The sequence below is a fragment of the Ixodes scapularis genome, unplaced genomic scaffold (assembly GCF_016920785.2).
Source record: "Ixodes scapularis isolate PalLabHiFi unplaced genomic scaffold, ASM1692078v2 PGA_scaffold10__122_contigs__length_95168666, whole genome shotgun sequence".
NCBI lineage: Eukaryota > Metazoa > Arthropoda > Arachnida > Ixodida > Ixodidae > Ixodes > Ixodes scapularis.
The window spans coordinates 53771663-53789730 of NW_024609836.1; positions in this window are offsets into that span (position 1 = coordinate 53771663).

An 18068-nucleotide genomic window follows, 5' to 3' on the forward strand; every position below is an offset into this window, starting at 1 on the left:
ACAAGTAAATGTTTTGATAATATTCTTGTGCCGGAAATTAATATCCGTTCTCAAGAAGTAATTGCAACCAGGATCACTGAGATATGAAGGTCGGACATAGCGCGATGCTGGTAACACCTAGAAGCAATCGACGATATTTATTGTTTTATTTTTGTAAGTATCAATACATCCTCAAACGTGTCGTGCACTGGGCATGGCTCATTAGTAACTTCTACTTGAGTGGCGAAGGTTGATGACCTTCAATGTCTTATATAAGTAAAGTATAAAATCAACGACGATTTCGTGTTTGCGTCAATTCTCTTGCTCGGTGTATTACAATGTTTCTAGCCCGAAACTTTATATTTGAGCCTGCTTTTGCGAGTTTTACTGAAGGTCGCATTAAAGGGACGTGCAATTGTGTCACAGAGGCTGATATTCAGACGCTTCCGAGTGTTGGAGGCAGCCATGTTTTGAAACGTCATTGCGTTGTCCCTTTTTCTATTTCTTTGTGGTTGTTTACCCTTGCCTTGGGGTTTCATAAGTATGCCCATGCTTCGGCTAGCCTCCTCCATTACCCTTATTTCGCAGGAGTCTACTTTCGCAATTGAGTCCACCTAACTAATGGCTTCAATGAGCTTTCGCAAGTTTAGATTAGGTCATTTTATTTAATTTTATTTTATGTGCGAATGTTTAAATTGTTTTACAATGTGACACTACGCATCTTTCGATTTATTAGAAATTTTGTATTTCCGCTTTCGTTTATGATGCGGCTAGGTCAAACGAGAATTGTCCTTCCCGGGTCAAATGAGGGTTATCCTTCTGGCGGACATCGCGCGTTTCTTCTTTTTGGTATCGAGATATTTCCAGAACGAACATTGACAATGAATAACTTCAACTGCGTGCTCAATTCAGGATTTTTGAAAACTGGGCTGGCTTTCAACTTTGATCGCCTTCATTTCTGCAATATAAACATTTGCCTAAATATGTCTAATTAGGAAAGGAGTTAGTGAATTTTCGTTAATTAGTCATCTTTTAGTTGGATTCTCTCTTGACCATAATAAACGCCTGGCCTAATAACTCACATACGGCATTTATGCAGCTTTTACGGACTTTTTGTCTTAATTCATATTTGATAAAAAACACTTGTATACTTGTGTGGACGCCTCGCGCGTCGTACGCTGCCAGGTAATCCTGTCCTCGCCTCGGTTGCAAGCGGCGCCACCAGATGGTTCCCTGATATGCGACAAATGGCAGCCCTGTCGCGGGCCCGGCTTCCCATACTTCACTACGGAAGACATGCTTGTTTTAGAGCGCAGCTCTTAGGCGCCCGTTCCGGCTTGAGCGGCGTCGGCGTCGCCGTCGGCGTAACCAAGGTCACCCCAAGGTCACGTGACCCCCAGGTCATGTGACCCCCAAGGTCACGTGACCCCTACCAAGGTCACGCGACCCCTGCCAAGGTGACGTGACCCCTCCCAACGTCACCCCGAGGTCACGTGACCCCCCAAGGTGACCCCCACGTGGCCCCCAAAGGTCACGTGACCCCCCCAGGTCACGTGACCCTCCGAGGTCACGTGGCCCCCTCCCCGAGGTCACGTGACCCACCTCTCCCCCTCCCCGAAGTCACGTGACCCCCCAGGTCACATGACCCCCTCCCCCCGAGGTCAGGTGATCCCCCCGGGGAGCATATTAAAGAATGAGGGGAGAAGAAGGAGGAGGAGAAGGAGGAGGAGGGGTCTACCCTCCCCTCAGTACCCTTCCCTCCTCCTCCTCAAAAGCTGCGCTCCAATTCTGCGTTACAGGGAGTTGTAAACGGCTTTCACTTTTTTGAAGTCCCTTTCCGAAAGCGCCACGTCACGTAGAACTTGACACTGGCGCTACGCGTCTTGCTTAGGCACTGCTTCGTTATTGATCCTATAATTTTGTGCCTCAAAGGCACAAAACTATACGGATACATAAGGGTTTTACGTATCCGTCGAAGCGGAGAGATCGCTGGCGCGCTGTTCTAGCCAGCGTCTGTCAAGTTCAAAGCAGACGCTCCGAGCGCTCACCCATTAAGTGTCATAAAAAAAGTGTTTTATTATTATTGTTTTATTTATTTATTTATTAATATCATTCTAAACGATCAAGGTAATGCTTTAGATTTATGCTTTTTAAACACGAATGGTATACGTGTGGCTCGAAGTGAACTTTCTACGGCTCCTGAGGATAGCTATCACCCTGCTCTGGATGCAGTTCTTTCTGTTTTTGATCCTGCGGTCCTCAGTCCCTCTAATGGTCCTTCCCCACACACATCATATAAGTATTCAGCGGGGGACTACACTGGAATGTATCACCATCTTTCGGGTGTTGACTGGGCTTCTATCTTGGAGTCGTCTGATATCAACGGCCTAGTATATCTCCTCACAACTGTTGTTCAGAAAGCTATGGACATATATATCCCTCTTAAAGCGTCTAAAAAGTCTCGCTTCCCTATCTGGTTCTCTTTTGAACTCAGAACGCTTTTAAAACGGAAAGATTTTTTGCACAGGAGGTTTAAGAAAAGTGGTCTTCCAAAGCGGGAAGTTGAATTTAAAATTTCCAGAAAGCGATGTAAGAAAATTTTAAACCGTGATCGCCAGGCGCATTCTGACTCGGTAGAATCAGATCTTGTTAAAAATCCCAAGAAATTTTGGAGGTACGCTAAATCGCGCTTGGGTAAGAATATTGAGTCCGAAATCGTCTTGAATCAGCATAGCAACAGTGCGAAGGGCATGTCTGAGTTGTTTGCGGATCACTTTGCGTCAGTTTACATTAATAATAATAACTGCTCCTCGACTATTTGGCCTCACTCTGACGTTTTTGGTGACTCATTAGATTCTGTGGTTGTCGATGAGGAATGTGTTAGGCTATGTATTAGGAAAATGAAACCCACATTGTCTGCAGGTCATGATGGGATACCCGCTGCAATTGTTAAGGCTTATCATGAATTACTTGCGCCTATACTGTGCACAATTTTCAATAACTCCTTGACGTCAGGGATATTCCCTGACGACTGGAAACTGGCACTGGTTGTTCCGGTCCTGAAATCTGGAAATAATGGAGATGTTCTTAATTACAGACCGATTTCTCTTCTCTCTTCTTTTTCCAAACTCTTTGAAATGGTAATCCATAAACCCTCCTTCAAGTTTCGTAGTGTGGTCATTCCTAATCAGCATGGTTTCATGTCCGGCAGATCGACATCCACCAATCTCATATCTTTTATGTCTGCTGCCTCTGAAGTAGTTTGCAATAGAAATTAGCTTGACGTTTTTTATTTCGACCTGAGTAAGGCATTCGACGTAGTCAACCACAACATTCTCTTATACAAGCTTTCCTCGTACGGAGTATGTGGTTCGGTATACAACTTGTTAAAAAGCTATTTGTCTGATAGGCAAGCCTACGTCCGCGTCAACAATACTACCTCGTCCTTGCACAAGGCAAGCTCTGGAGTGCCCCAGGGATCTGTCTTAGGCCCCCTCCTTTTTAATATTTTTGTAAATGATTCATAATGGAACAGCGCGAATTTTTGCAAGGACAGAGGAAGGAACTGGACAGGACGAGCGCTGACTAAAAACTAAAAGGTTTATTCTCAGGAAACCACGAAGAAAAACATACGACAACACGACTCTCTAATCACGATGGAAATGCGCATGCGCCTCACAAAATTGGGTGCTATCAGTTACACAATGTTATGTGCGTCATCCCCGATCTAAAAATTCGACCTCATTGTCCAGCAAATTCAAGGAAGCCTGACTCACGCAGGCTGACCCCTCCTTTTTTATTCTATGAGCTTCAACAATCTCTCGAGCTTTTTGGTCCCTGTGTTTATACAAAACAACGGCTTTTTCAAGTAACGGCGTACAGGCGCAGTCCTGTACGCCGTTACTTGAGAATAAACCTTTCAGTTGTTAGTCAGCGCTCGTCCTGTCCAGTTCGTTCCTCTGTCCTTGCAAAAATTCGCGCTGTTCCATTATGAATCCATACCAACTCGCCCAGTTATCCTGTTTTGTAAATGATGTCTCTCGAATTATATTAAATTCTTCATTTTTGCAGTACACTGATGATATAAAACTTTACAAAAAAATATCGACCTTAGAGGATTGCATCGCGCTTCAGAATGACGCATATTCCTTCGGTCGCTGGTGTTTAGAAAATGACCTCCTTTTGAATCATTCTAAAACAAAAATAATGACATATTCTCACAAGACCCATGATGTATTCTTTTCATATAGTTATCATGGCGAACTGCTGTCACGTGTAAGTGAACTGAGGGACCTTGGAGTTGTCTTTGATTCATCCCTGAGATTTGACACTCACGTTATCAAAGTGGTTCAATCGGCCTTGCGCAGGTTAGGTGCCGTCTCTCGCATAGCGAAGGAGTTCAAAAGCCCGCCCGCTTTTTTTACGCTGTATTGTTCCTTAGTTAGATCCCAGCTAGAGTACGCCTCGGTTGTTTGGAACAGCATTTCAAAAACTAACAGTTTATCTGTCGAGCGAGTCCAAAACAAATTTATTTCTATATTTAAATATCGTTACCTTGAGAAAGGTGATCCTCGTCTGAACGGTGTGTGTAACTCGCAACTTGTCAATTTGTTGAGTCTACAGCAGCGTCGGGTGAAGGCAGATTTGTTGTTTTTGTTTAAGACCCTGCACGGCTCGATTAACTCTCCCAGCCTTCTGTCCGAGGTGAGACTCAGAGTTCCACGTGTGCCTACACAGCTCCAATCATCTTTTTATATAGCTCGACATTTTAGCCACTTAAACCCGATCCAAAGATCGGCGGAGTGTTATAATCGCTACTCTGACACAATTGATGTTTTTAACTCATGCGGAAGCAAGTTCGGAAATGCTGTTCAAATCTTCCTCTTGTAGGAAAAGGGCTGATCAGTTGAAGCGTTGATGTAGTATTTACTTTTTGCTCCCACACCTGGTGATGTCTCTATTTTGTGCTTTTGATTTCCCTTGTTGATCTGAGTGATTTTCATACTTGTTAATATTTTTATTCTCAGACTGGAGAACTACGTTCTCCTTCTGCACTCGTGTGTATGCGTGTTTGTATGTGTGTGTTTTTGCTCATTTTTTTAGTGTGCCAGCACTAAGACCGATTGGTTGTTCCTGGACACTTTAATAAACATTGATTGATTGATTGTTTGATTGATTATAAATATTGTTAAATATTTTTAATAATGTTATTATTATTATTATTATTATTATTATTATTATTATTGAACACTATAATTGAAACCGGTTGTATACCTGATGATCTAAAAATCGCGGTTGTTACACCTATCTTGAAGGGAGGATGTCGTAGTAAGGTTGAAAACTATCGGCCTATTTCCATTTTGCCATGTCTAGCTAAAATATTAGAGAAATTTATTTTTATCACCATGTCTTCCTTTATAGACAAACACAACTTAATGTCTCCAAATCAGTATGGCTTTATTGCCGGCCGAGGCACACAACCTCTCCTGGATGCTCTTTCGGACGACATAAATTATGGCTTTGAACACAACTTATGTACATGCGCGTGCTTTCTTGACGTATCAAAGGCATTTGATACAGTTGGTCACTCCATTTTACTCAAAAAGCTTTCAGCTATAGGTTTCCGTGGTCCTTTCTTGTTGATATTAGAGAGCTTCTTATCTGACCACTCACAAATGGTTTCGGTGAACGGCGTGCATAGCTCTAAAATATTTTTGAAATCTGGGGTCCCACAAGGGTCTATCCTTTCACCACTATTGTTCAATATCTATGTCAATGATATGTGCACTGCTGTTTCCGACTGCATTCTATACCAGTACGCTGATGACACTTTGTTACTTACGCGTCACCTCTCTTATCCAAAATCAATAGAGATGCTCCAACGTCCTTCAAATCAACTAATGGAATGGTTTAATCGCAATCTACTTGATATAAACATCTCTAAGACGAAACTCGTCTGCTTTCACAATCCTCTAAAAGTTATTTATTTAAATGTTCCTTTTTTCTTACACACATCAGAATGTATCCTCTGCCATTGTGATCAAATTCCTTATTCAGACACCGTAAAATACCTTGGAATACTCTGATTCAGACCTATCATGGAACTCTCATCTTACAAAAATATGTTCACAACTAAGGAGTGTTTCCTGTTTGCTTTATCATATCAAAACATTTATGCCTCTTGGTGTTCGCAAGCATATTGCCTATTCTTTAGCTTGCAGCAAATTACGCTATGGTATAACTATTTTTGGCCAATGCTCGAACTTGTGGCAAACAAAGGTGAACAGCATCTTGAAGGGAATTCTAAGAAATGTATGGTATAATCTTACGGCCTCCAATTTAAATTTTTTTCAAATGCTTTTAATGCCCGATTTTCGATCTTTGTTCTTGGAAACAGTGGTACTCAATCACAACTGGAATGCTGAATTTAAAACGCATCACCCGGTCTCACGGCAGTTGCGCAAGGTTTCACGATACCTTGTTCCCAGTTGCTACACTCGGTATGGTAAAACATTCGTTCATTTTATGTTCCGCATATATTTAACTCTCTCCCGCCTCATTTTTCAGACATCACGTCCAAAAAGAAACTTAAAAAAGCTCTACGCCATGTATATTGGAATGAAAAAGATACATAAATAATTTTTGTCTATCGCGAGAAAGAGGAGGGAAAGGGGGGGGGGGGGGGAAGTGGCGTAGTTTCATTCTGGGTTAATAAGCGTTTTTTTTTCCCCTCAGCCATTTTATTCTTACTTTCGAAGCTAATTGAATTGTCGATGCTGTTCTGCATCTTAAAATATTTTTTTTTTATTTTTTTTTAATAACACACGCGTCCATGACAAAAGCTTTCGGCTTGTGGGTGTAACCTTCCTGTGACTTTCATGTGACATTCGTGTGACTTTCACGTGACTCCAGTGTGACTTTCAGTTTTTGTGATTGTTCTTTTTTTATCGTGACAACTGACGTCATTTTGCTAAAATCCTCCACTGTTTTCTTTTCGTTTTTTTTTTTAGAATATTTTGTCACCAGTGCTACCATGGTTCAGTCACACAAGCGCTTGAAGGCTTTGACGAACCGGCCTTGCTTCATCACTACACCCATAATGTACAAATAAATTTATTATTATTATTATTATTATTAATATTATTATTATTATTATTATTATTATTATTATTACAGAAGAAGAAAAAGTCAGAGGGGCAAACGTTCGTTTTCATCGCTCTGATGATTTATAACCAGATAATTAAGACCGACGATTTTTATTTCGCTTACGGAGTGGTGTCCAAGGCAACGATTTGTTCACCAGTCCAAGGTGAGGCCCTCATGTGTGGCTCTTGGTCGTCTTAATCTGACATCGCCAAAGTGGTACCGGTCACCACCATGCTTATCCCTCGACCACTGGGCTAATGAAGTGCTTCCGTCAACGCAAAAAGTGCGAGACCTTCGCTCAGTTGTTTCAACCATCACCATCGGTGTCCTTCAAGTTTCATATTCTGTGGCGTGTCTGCTACGCCAGGTCTCCTTCTGATATCCCTACAAGATCATCGGTGTCACCATGTCCCTGGGCTGTGGTGTGTGTGAGCTACAGTTTTAACGGTGTCCTTAGTGCCCTGTTTCAGAGTACAGGGTACTGTGGTGCCTCTGCGCTACAGTTTTCGCGGTATCTTCGGTGACCTGTGCCAGAGCGTACCATACTCGTTCACGGCCCGCCGCAGGCCAAAAACAGCCGCTTTTCTTTTTTCGGTGAGCCTGGATCTATTTATTTTGATCTCAATTTGTTTAATAGCCACAGTATTACCCTACGGTGTCTGTGAACTGCGAAATCTGTTATTGAATCATTCTAACTTACCCCGTGCCATCCTCCCATCCCGGATTATTTCACGTCGTACTCCAACCATAATGTCTCCTAATTGTAGTGCCTGTCTTGGCCCTCTTCCTACCGACTTGAGAATCATGACATGTTCTGAATGTCGTGATCAATGCCATCTTGGCAAGCAGTGCTCTCACATTGCGGAGAGTACTTTCAAGACAATGGGCAAGGACAAACGCAAGAAATGGGTGTGCAGAAAATGCAGAAAATCAAAATCACAGTCCAGTTTCTCTGACATCGAATCAGAGTCAATATCTCAGGATGGCTCTAGCTCCATCTCGGTTCACCTCGATGCCGTTAACAAAAAACTTGACCTTCTGCATCATCTGAAAGAAAGTGTGGACAGGCTTAGTGATCTGCCTACAAACATTGAGGACCTGTTATTAATGAGACCAACAGTTGAGGCCTTGAAAGAGACAGTGGGAGGAGTACAGGATTCCATTACATTCTTCTCAAAAAAATATGACTCTATTCTTGCTCTTGTCAACTCAAAAGACAACGAGGTCAAGCTCCTGAGGTCAGAGGTCTCCTCGCTGCAGTTGACACTGTCTGAGCAGGCACTGGCAATACAGCAGCTACAATCTAACTTGAATGATAAAGAACAGGAGAGTCGGCAGTCAAATATAGAAATCCATGGAATTCCTTGCTCCCCAAACGAAGACATAGGTGCTATTGTGAAGACCATCGCAGTAAAACTTGACATACCAGGTTACCTGGATACTGAGATACATAAGGTCCACCGGCTCCATGGCAAGCCTGAATCCATCCCACCTATTCCGGTTCAGTTTGCCTCTACTGACATCAAACAAAAGTGGATGAGTGCCCGAAAGAGACTAAGCTTGCTCTCTCCCGCAGATGGCTCACAAAAAGTATATTTTAATGAAAATCTCACCAAAGCAAACAAAGAGCTTTTCTGGCTAGCCAGGACAAGAGGCAAAGAAAAAGGCTATAGTTTTGTGTGGGTCAAAAATGGCACCATCTTTGCAAAGAAAGGGGAAGGCTTTACTCCCATCCGAGTCTCCAAAGCTGGAGACCTCGATCAGATTGTCTAATCATTGGCCGCTTTAATCTCTGACCTTTCCAGTTGACTTTTATGGCCGACTACCAACACTTCTCCGATCTGTCTTCACTTATAAATTTTTTTCCATCAGGAAACAGCACCCTCACAATTGTACATGTTAATATTCGAAGCATCAGGAAATACTGGGACGAGTTTCATGTTATTACTCAAGGTATAAAGCACATTGTAGATGTTTTTGTCTTAACTGAGATAAATGTACATAATATATCTCAGGGACCCTTTACATTGTCTGGGTATCAATCATTCTTTAACACACGTGACTCACGTCGAGGAGGCGGCATAGCAATCTACGTTCAAGACAAGTGGTATTGCACTGAGTTGAAGTTATCTTTCACACAAGCTGAGTACTTAAGTATAAAAATTTGTAATAGCCACATCTCTGTATCCCTTGTGGCATTGTACAGGCCTCCATCATGCAACGTCCTAAAATTCCTCGATGAGCTTAATGTAAGCCTCACTGACATTGGCCCGAATGATAAAATTTGTCTCGTGGGGGATTTTAACATTGACATACTGAACTCCACAAGATCGAGCGTTTGTGACTATTTGACACTTCTTTCTAACCACGGTCTCGCTCCTCTCATTCAAGCACCCACAAGGGAAGAATCTCTAAACAACAAACTTGTTTTTTCTTGCATCGATCACATCAACGTCAGAAGTTCTGGGGTGTCTGTCATCTCACAAAAGCTAGCCGACCATTATTTTGTGGCGTGCCAAATAAACGGCGGCATTCTATCACAACAAAACAAGGAACGTCCAAGGCAGATTAAAATCACTGACAGTCACACGTTTGACAGATTAATTCCATCATACGATTGGAATGGCTTAATAAGCACTAGCGACAGTCAAACTGCTTACTCGGAGTTACTTGACGCGTTCGACTATTGCACAGAACAGAGTACGAAAGTCATTACGACTAAGAAACGAAGACAGCAACATGTTTGGCTAACAGCAGATGTTCTCTCAGCCATTAAACTAAAAGATATCCTATGGGCACGTCTCCGCCGGTCACCTAACAATCCGCAAGTAAAACTACAATACATAAGCCAAAGAAACCGCGTAACTGCTTTCATACGCTCTGCAAAGCGAAAGCACTACCACAGTAAGTTCGTTGACGCGCGTTGTGATACCGCAAAAACTTAGTCCCTGGTCAATGAAGTGAAAGGTGGCAATACACGACGCACCATTGACGAAGTTATTAAGAAAAACTTTCACTCAAATATGACCCTTGTGGCGAATAGTTTCAATCACTCCTTTGCTTCCGTTTCCGGTGTATCTTGCCATGGACAAATTACGGCAGACAATCAAGGAAAAATCTTGTTTAAACAGTGCCTATCTCCCAAACATGACGGAAAAAGATCTACGTACGCTGCTATTTAGCTTCCGGCCTCACAAAACCCCTGGCGTCGATAATATAAAACTGAGCGATTTGCGGCGCAATTTTCACGTTTTAAAAAATGTTATTCTCCACATACTAAATGGAATCATTCTCACTTTAGTTTTCCCCCTAAATTTTAAAAGCGCAATCGTAAGGCCCCTTTATAAGAATGGCGCACGCGACGATGTAAAAAACTATCGTCCCATTTCTATTCTTCCGTGTGTGGCGTTGGTTCTGGAGAAACATATTTTAAAATCGATGAACGACTTTCTCGATAAATACAACCTTATATCGCCCAACCAATACGGTTTTATTGCCGGCCGCAGCACTCAATTCTTACTTGAGGACATGTCTGATATCTTGCACACGTCGTTCGACAATAATCAATTTACATGTGCCCATTTTCTCGACGTATCCAAAGCATTTGATTCCATCAGCCACCAAATACTCTTAAACAAACTTTACAACTACGGATTTCGAGGTCCTTTCTTTTTGTTGCTTCAAAACTTTTTGACAGACAGATCGCAGCAGGTAATGGTTTGCAACGAAAAAAGTTCTAAGGTATTTCTCAAGTCAGGTGTACCGCAAGGGTCAGCTTTGTCCCCCCTGTTGTTTAATATCTACGTCAACGATCTCGCTAAATTAACATCAAGATGCTCAGTTTTTCAATACGCAGATGACACTTTGCTGTTATCCACTCATGTCAGCTTGCGCAGTGCACTCTAAAAAAAAAAAAAGGTGTCAAGGGAGAGTAACTGCCCTAAGTTACCCTCCTTTAACCCTATCTTCATCCAAGTTACTCTTTCGCGACCGCTTCTTTCGATGATACTCTCCCTTAACCCTCACTCGAACTCTAGAGTAACTGTAGCTAGAGTTAGTTTCTCCTCGCGATATCACGGGCTGTCAACAGATGGCGCCGCTATGGGGTCGGCGCATTTTCAACGCTGCTCGGCGCAGATTTTTGTTGTTGTGTTTTTCTTTTTCCGGGGAAGGTTTTTTTTTTTTTTCCCTAGCCGCTTCTTTTTTTTTTGGGGGGGGGGGGGGGGAAGATAGGCAAGGATATTTTAATAAGTGAGTTGATACAGCCTACCTTTACTTAATTTTGTCAACGCGCAATTCAAATGTTTTTTCTGCTAATTAAAAAAAAAGTGCAGAATTTAAGGTGGTTTTTTGCTGCTCCTTTGTGCATATGCGTCGCCAGCGATACGAGCTTATAGGGACCACCAAATGAGGCCGCCGATGTCCGCGTCTATGCATCGCCCTCGCGTCGCGGCCAAACGCATGGGACTTTCGCTTTAGATTATTATGTAGACTTATGATCTTGATAGAAAAGCTTCGTACCCTAACTAGGGGTTTATGAACTGCACTTCGTGTCAGGAGAAGAACATTTTTTGCCTCCAACATGGTGACAAGGCACTGATAGTAGACGACAATGTTGGTTTTGACCTACAGTTTAGCCGGAAGTGACGTCAGCTGCAACAAACGTATACTTAGAAGCGCCAGAAAAAACAAACAACCTAACTGCAAGAAGTAGTAGTGCAAACTCAGAGCGGCTACCGGCAGCTCAATTTTATTTGGAAAACACGAACATATTTGCACACCAGCGGCGTAGCCAGGGGACGGGGTGTTGGGTGGTGAAGGGTCGGAACACCGCCGAAGTTTCATGGTTGTCCCCCTTTACCCCTTCCGCTTTTCCAATGTCAGTATTTTTTGTGTGTGTGTTTCGTTTCGACAATCCACTACGGCGAGGGGCGGTGTATGCCCACAACATACCGAAGCAAAACGAAAAAGACGAGGCTGTCCGTGGACTGCGTGAAAAACACATCTCCGGCTCCGGCTCTTCGAACAGCCCCCTCCAAACTCGGCCACGTTTGTAACCGAAGCCTTTCTTCAGGCTCGCAGGTGCGAATGGCTTAGCTCCCGACGTCATAAAAGCCGCGAAATCCTGACCTCGAAAGACGCTGGCCTCGCTTCGGGGAAGGCAGGCGGCTTAACTAAAGTTCCCCTACCCTATGAGTGTCAAGGACTCGACGACAATTTCAGGGCAGCACAACAAAATTCCAAAATAGCAATGATTTGACTTTACGAACCCTACAATGCGGAGAAAACCGGACGACAAAATAACAAACAGCTTAGCGTTTTTTTTTGTTTTTTTGTTTTTTTGCTTCGTTTTTTTTTTTTAGGGTTCACTCGCCTGCGCTTATTTAGCTTCAATATGGCACAAAAATGCAAAAAACACACACACACAAACATCCCCATCGTTAAAAAAAAAAAAAAAAAAAGAAAAAAAGCAACAGAGAAAAGCGACAGCATATGCACTGTTGAAGCATATTTGTAATGCTCATAATCACTTGGTTTCAAAGCGTATCTAGTTGACTTCTTTAATCGCCGAAGTGGGTAATGTTTACATGCTTGCGTTGAGCACGTGAGTCGTGGAACTTTTTTAAAAATGAGTTCAAAAGCCAAGCCGTTCTTGACGTTCTTTTTTTTTTCTTCTTTTTTTTAAGAATGATTATTGACCTACAACTTCAAGCGTGTCATCACCGTCTCCAACAGCTAGAGTCGGCACATTCTCGTCAGGCAGCATCGTCCGCCCTAGGCGAGTGCGATGTTGTGGCCAACGACGTCGGTCTCTATGTCGCAAGCCTCGACTTCGATCAAATCGGCGGCCTGTGCGGAGCATTCGTTTTGTTAAATACACTTCCTGGGGAAGTACTGGTTTTGACACAGATGTGGAGGGACCGCACCGCGTAGCGCGTCTTGGCGGTACAGGCAACTAGCATTTGCCTAGAGGCTTTGTATCCTAATGTAACCCGCCTGCTTAGCTTTACCCGCCTGCTTAGCGCAATAGCTTCCACCATGCTAATTATAAACACCGTCGAGCTTGCTGTTCGTAAGGTAATAACGTCACGAGAGGAAACCATAGGAGGGCGCCACCAAAACATCTCGCCTCTAATAGGGGCTGCGCTTTTGAACATTCACTGAAATATGCAAATCGGCACCGAAAGGGTACTCTCACTTCTTTCTATCGACCGACGGCGGCTTCCACTAAATGTTTAGACCCCACTAAATGATAGAAACTAGTATTTTTTTCTTAAACTTAAACGGAAATAGCCTAAAACATGACTATACCACGATATTTTCTGAAAAAATGTGATCCGCGCAGGGGAAGTACTGGTTTTGACACAGATGTGGAGGCACCGCACCGCGTAGCGCGTCTCGGCGGTACAGGCAACTTGCATTTGCCCAGAGGCTTTGTATCGTGATGTAACCCGCCTGCTGCCAATCCTGGCCACCATGCTCGTTAGCAGTGCTGAATCGGAACGTTTGTTTTCTAGACTCCAAATACTGGGACGTTGAAGCACCTGAGGGCTTCAACGTCCCAGGGGCGTTTGCTACTCCGTTCCAAGCTGAGACCAGACGCTCCGCCTTCAACGCGAGCTCGCTGGCTTCGGTAGTGCTTTGGTTGCGCGTGCCTGCGCGATCACACTTGTTTTTTCAAGGGCAGAAAGATGGCGACGTGTGCGATCAAAAGCGTCGCTGTGGTCGGCCTTCTACGATTGGCCGAATGGTGACTATGAAGTCAGCAAAGGTTTTCTCATCGACAGAAATAAGAGTAATGAAAGAACTTCAATTTTGACGGTGTTGGTAGTGTTGGTTTCAGAGCGCAATAGCTTCCACCATGCTAATTATAAACACCGTCGAACTTGTTGTCCGTAAGGTAATGACGTCACGAGAGGAAACCGTATACGAGGGCGTCACCAAAATATCTCGCCGCTAATAGGGGCTGCGCTTTTGAACATTCACCGAAATATGCAAATCAGCACCGAAAGGGTACTCTCAGGCCTGGTTCACACTTGCGCATCGGGGGGCGAATCTGCAAGAATTCGGCCGCCGGGCGTAGCGTCCCCTGTGCATTGCCGCGGCCAATTCCGTTCGGCAACAGCGCATTAGCTGTAAGTGTGAACCAGGCCTCACTTCTTCCAATCGACCGACGGCGGCTTCTACTAAATGTTTAGACCCCACAAAAATGATAGAAACTGGTATTTTTCTCACACTTTCTCGTAAAACAACAACGAAGAACGTAAATAGCCTAAAACATGACTATACAACAATATTTTCTGAAAAAATGTGATCCGCGCAGGAGCAATGAGCGTGACGCTTCACTATTCACTTCACTCATTACCCCTCTGCGCATTGCAGTTTTTGTGTTTAATCGTATTCTAAACTTCGCTATTCTCTGGCACTTTTCCATAGTTTTCAGTCATTGGATACCCGAGTGTTCCGCATTGAAGTGCACGCACCGTAATTTTTTGTGAGCCTGTTTAGACTTTTTTGCTCGAAGTCAATTATAATATTTTCTGACTGCGCTCTTTCGTCGTTTAACATTAAATTCTCCTTTTTTTAAATACTGGATGAACGAGATGGTGGAAAAGAAGGTTGGACTTTTGTCATCTAAGAAAAAGGAAAATAGCAAACAAAATTGTGTTTGGGCAGTTTCTTTTTCCAGTCTCTTCTTTTCTTTGTGTCTTTCAAACAGCTTAAGCAAAGAAAAACACCCATGAAAAAAATTCCCTGGCTACGCCACTGATACACACTTTATTATACCTCAAGACAAATGAATCTGAATTTCTTATTTGATGAAACGAGCGACGACGCACTGATGCAACTGTCATCGTCCTTTACACTGATTTTGAACGCCTCGAAATTTTCCCCCTCTGTTTTATGTTCCTACTTGCCCGGAATCTGTGTTTTATCCAGCAAAGGGTCGTACGAACATTTATCACAGTGGACTGCCAAGTTCCCTAAAGAAGACCGCTTTACAGAAAGTTCATGCCCTATGTGCGATCGGGTGGTGCACGAAAGCACCCGATATCAAATGCCCCACGACTGGCACCCGCCCTTTTGCCCTGCCTTCAAAGGGCTAGTTTTATCAGAAGCGCATGACGCGAATTCCCAGATCATGTGGCCTGGTCCTCACTGTGACGGCGGAGCATTCTGCTTTTAATTAAGAGACAGCTAGTGTGCACGCGAGCGCGTGGAAGGTAATCATGCCGTCATTTGTAGACCCTGAAGATATTAGGTTATGACATGAAACAACGGCGGTTCGAGCGTGTACAAGGATTCTGCACGTGGGGCTATAATACTACACCCGTACGATCGCCCACATGTCGTTGATATTTTAGACTACCGATGTGGCGCATTCCTCATGTTTGTGTGCATGTCTCTTTGAGCGCATGCTCTCCTGTTTTGTTTATTTTGAGGCATTAGCTAGTTAGCTTCACTGGTGCTCTGAGGGAACGCCAAGTGGCCGACAATCTTCTTGCAATTTATATCACCCCTTTTCTTTTCGTTGGGAAACATTTGATTTATCATTATCTTTTTTTTATTTTGACATGAGGCTTCAAGCTGAGTTCAGTGCTCGTGTCTGTCAATTCCTTTTTGTCCCCTTGTTCTAGAGTTATCATGTGTAAGCAATCTCTACTATATTGTTTTTTTGGTTACCCGGATAGCAAATACCAGCTGAGACAAACCGACGAATTCGAGAGAGGGACGAGCGTAGTGGAGGGGCGCGCCGATGGCCTCGAAACGGGTTGCTTACGAAGGTCCCTCGTAGGGAGCAAGAGCTCTATCTCTCCCTCGAAAAGGGCAAGAGAAGGTGCTGAGAAAATAATTTCCCTCCCGTTTTCCCCACCCACCATCACTAATCCCTCCAAATCTCTTGTGAGCCTAGGGGACTCGGCGTCCGCGTCCTTGAAGGAGGAGGGCTCCCTTGATACCTAGCTGACAGTGTCGGAAGACCGGCGAGCCCACCATGCCAGTTATCGCGTGCGCCACTCTCTGCGCGTGGTTACGGGAGGGAGCGTGATCATGTGATTAAAGCCAAATGTACGATTGGCTCACCGAACACCTTAGCTTCCTCTTCACTTTCAGCTTAGGAGTGACGGAGTCCAGCCCGCGAAGCGCGCGCACACACACACACACTCACACAAAGTGGAGTCGCGTGAACCAAGGCCTAACGATAAGGTAGGGACTGGACGACGGTGGGGACGGTCCCCTCAATAGGGAGTTTTCGTATATCGTTTTCGCCGTCCCGCAAGGCCCTCCGCAACCCGCTACGATAGCGGGAACTCCATAGTCAAGGCTATCGGCGCGCAGGAGCAGTAACAACTTCTTCGTTGCGGAACGCTTAGCGGAGGGGGCAACGCGGTCTACGAAAACTCCCTAATGTCCAACACGCGCATCCGCGAACTGGAAAGGGGCAGAGGCGCTTCGCAATTTATGGAGTTTTTTTTCCGGCAGAGATAGCTCTTTTCAAGAATGGCAAGATGAACATGCTTATATCAGGACACCGTGGTGTCAGTTTCTTAAGTTGTTTAGGTTCATTTGATTGCTTAGCGGACATTTATTATTATTTTTTTTTATCGGGTGAACCGGCTCGGCATCTCCTTTATCCACGCTTCCCCAACTGGAACCGGTAAGAACGATGGTTTATTGCCAAGTGCGATCTTCAACATGCGGAATGTCAAGACCTTGGATATTCTCTCGGCAGCGCCTACACACCGGTGATCTTCCTTTGTTGTGGCCATACATGTCACCACCAGCTTCGACGGACCGAAGACACGACGGACCACTTTCTTTTGCACGTGAGTGACAATGAGAGGATCCTCTCCTTCTTCTTGACCATCAGAGACATGTGTACACGTTTTGTCATGATCCGATTCGTTTGAACCGTGTCTAACTCTGGGCCGGGAGTCTCCGACGAGTCCCGCTTGTAGTCCACAGCGATCGGCCTGAAAGGTCCTGTACAGCGTTATTTGTAAATGCTTTTTATTCCAATAGTCTGTGAGAGACGTTCTGATTGGGTATTTTCGTGTTTGAAGTCATTTGGTTAATTTTTTCTGTTAAAATATGGCTGTCTTCTTGAAGGTAGATGTGTGCTGTATTAAAGTCCTCCCAGTATGTCCAAAGCCGAATTGCACGGGGCGTTCAGTAGTCCTTCTTTGCCAAGATTCAGCTAGTCGGGTGGTTGTGGAGTGTCAGCTATGTCACTGCGCTATGCGAGCGTATTTGCCAGTAATCGTCTTTACTCGACAAGTTTTTTTTTTTTACGTGAGTGATTTATTGATTCAAGCATCATGTTCCGTTGAACTGTCATATTTTGTTTGTATAACAGGGTATTTATTGGACTGATAATTTAAAAGTACATTTGACACTGGTGAGCTGAAGGGGAGGCCAGCGATTTGATTTATAACTAGTCTAATTTGTGTATTGCCGTTGCTCGTGGCGATGCCACGTTGTTTTGCAGCACCCCATGTATCCGCATATGTCGTTGTTACTGTTTTCTACTCTCGTGTTATGTACCCCCCCTTATGTAATGCCCTCAACGAGGGCCTTTAAGGGAACTTGAATAAATAAATAAATAAATGAATAAATAAATAATATAGAGGGCCCCCCTTCCCCCCCCCCCCCCCCCCCCCCCCCCCAATATGCGTACATTTATAACTACATATTTCTGCGCCGCAAACACCGCAATTCCTTAAAGCTGTTTATTTTTTTCTTTCAAATCAACGTAGAAACATAGGTGTGAACTTAAATGTCGAGGTTGCAATAAACATGTTTTAAGTTTAGATGAAGGATTGAGAGACGCTGTGATGCTGCCAGAGTAGGGCTAAGCAACTTATAGATTAACCTTTCTACTATGTGGAAAAAAAAAGAGCTCTAAATTCGACCTTTCAATGCGTGTGCCTGCCCCTGCATTC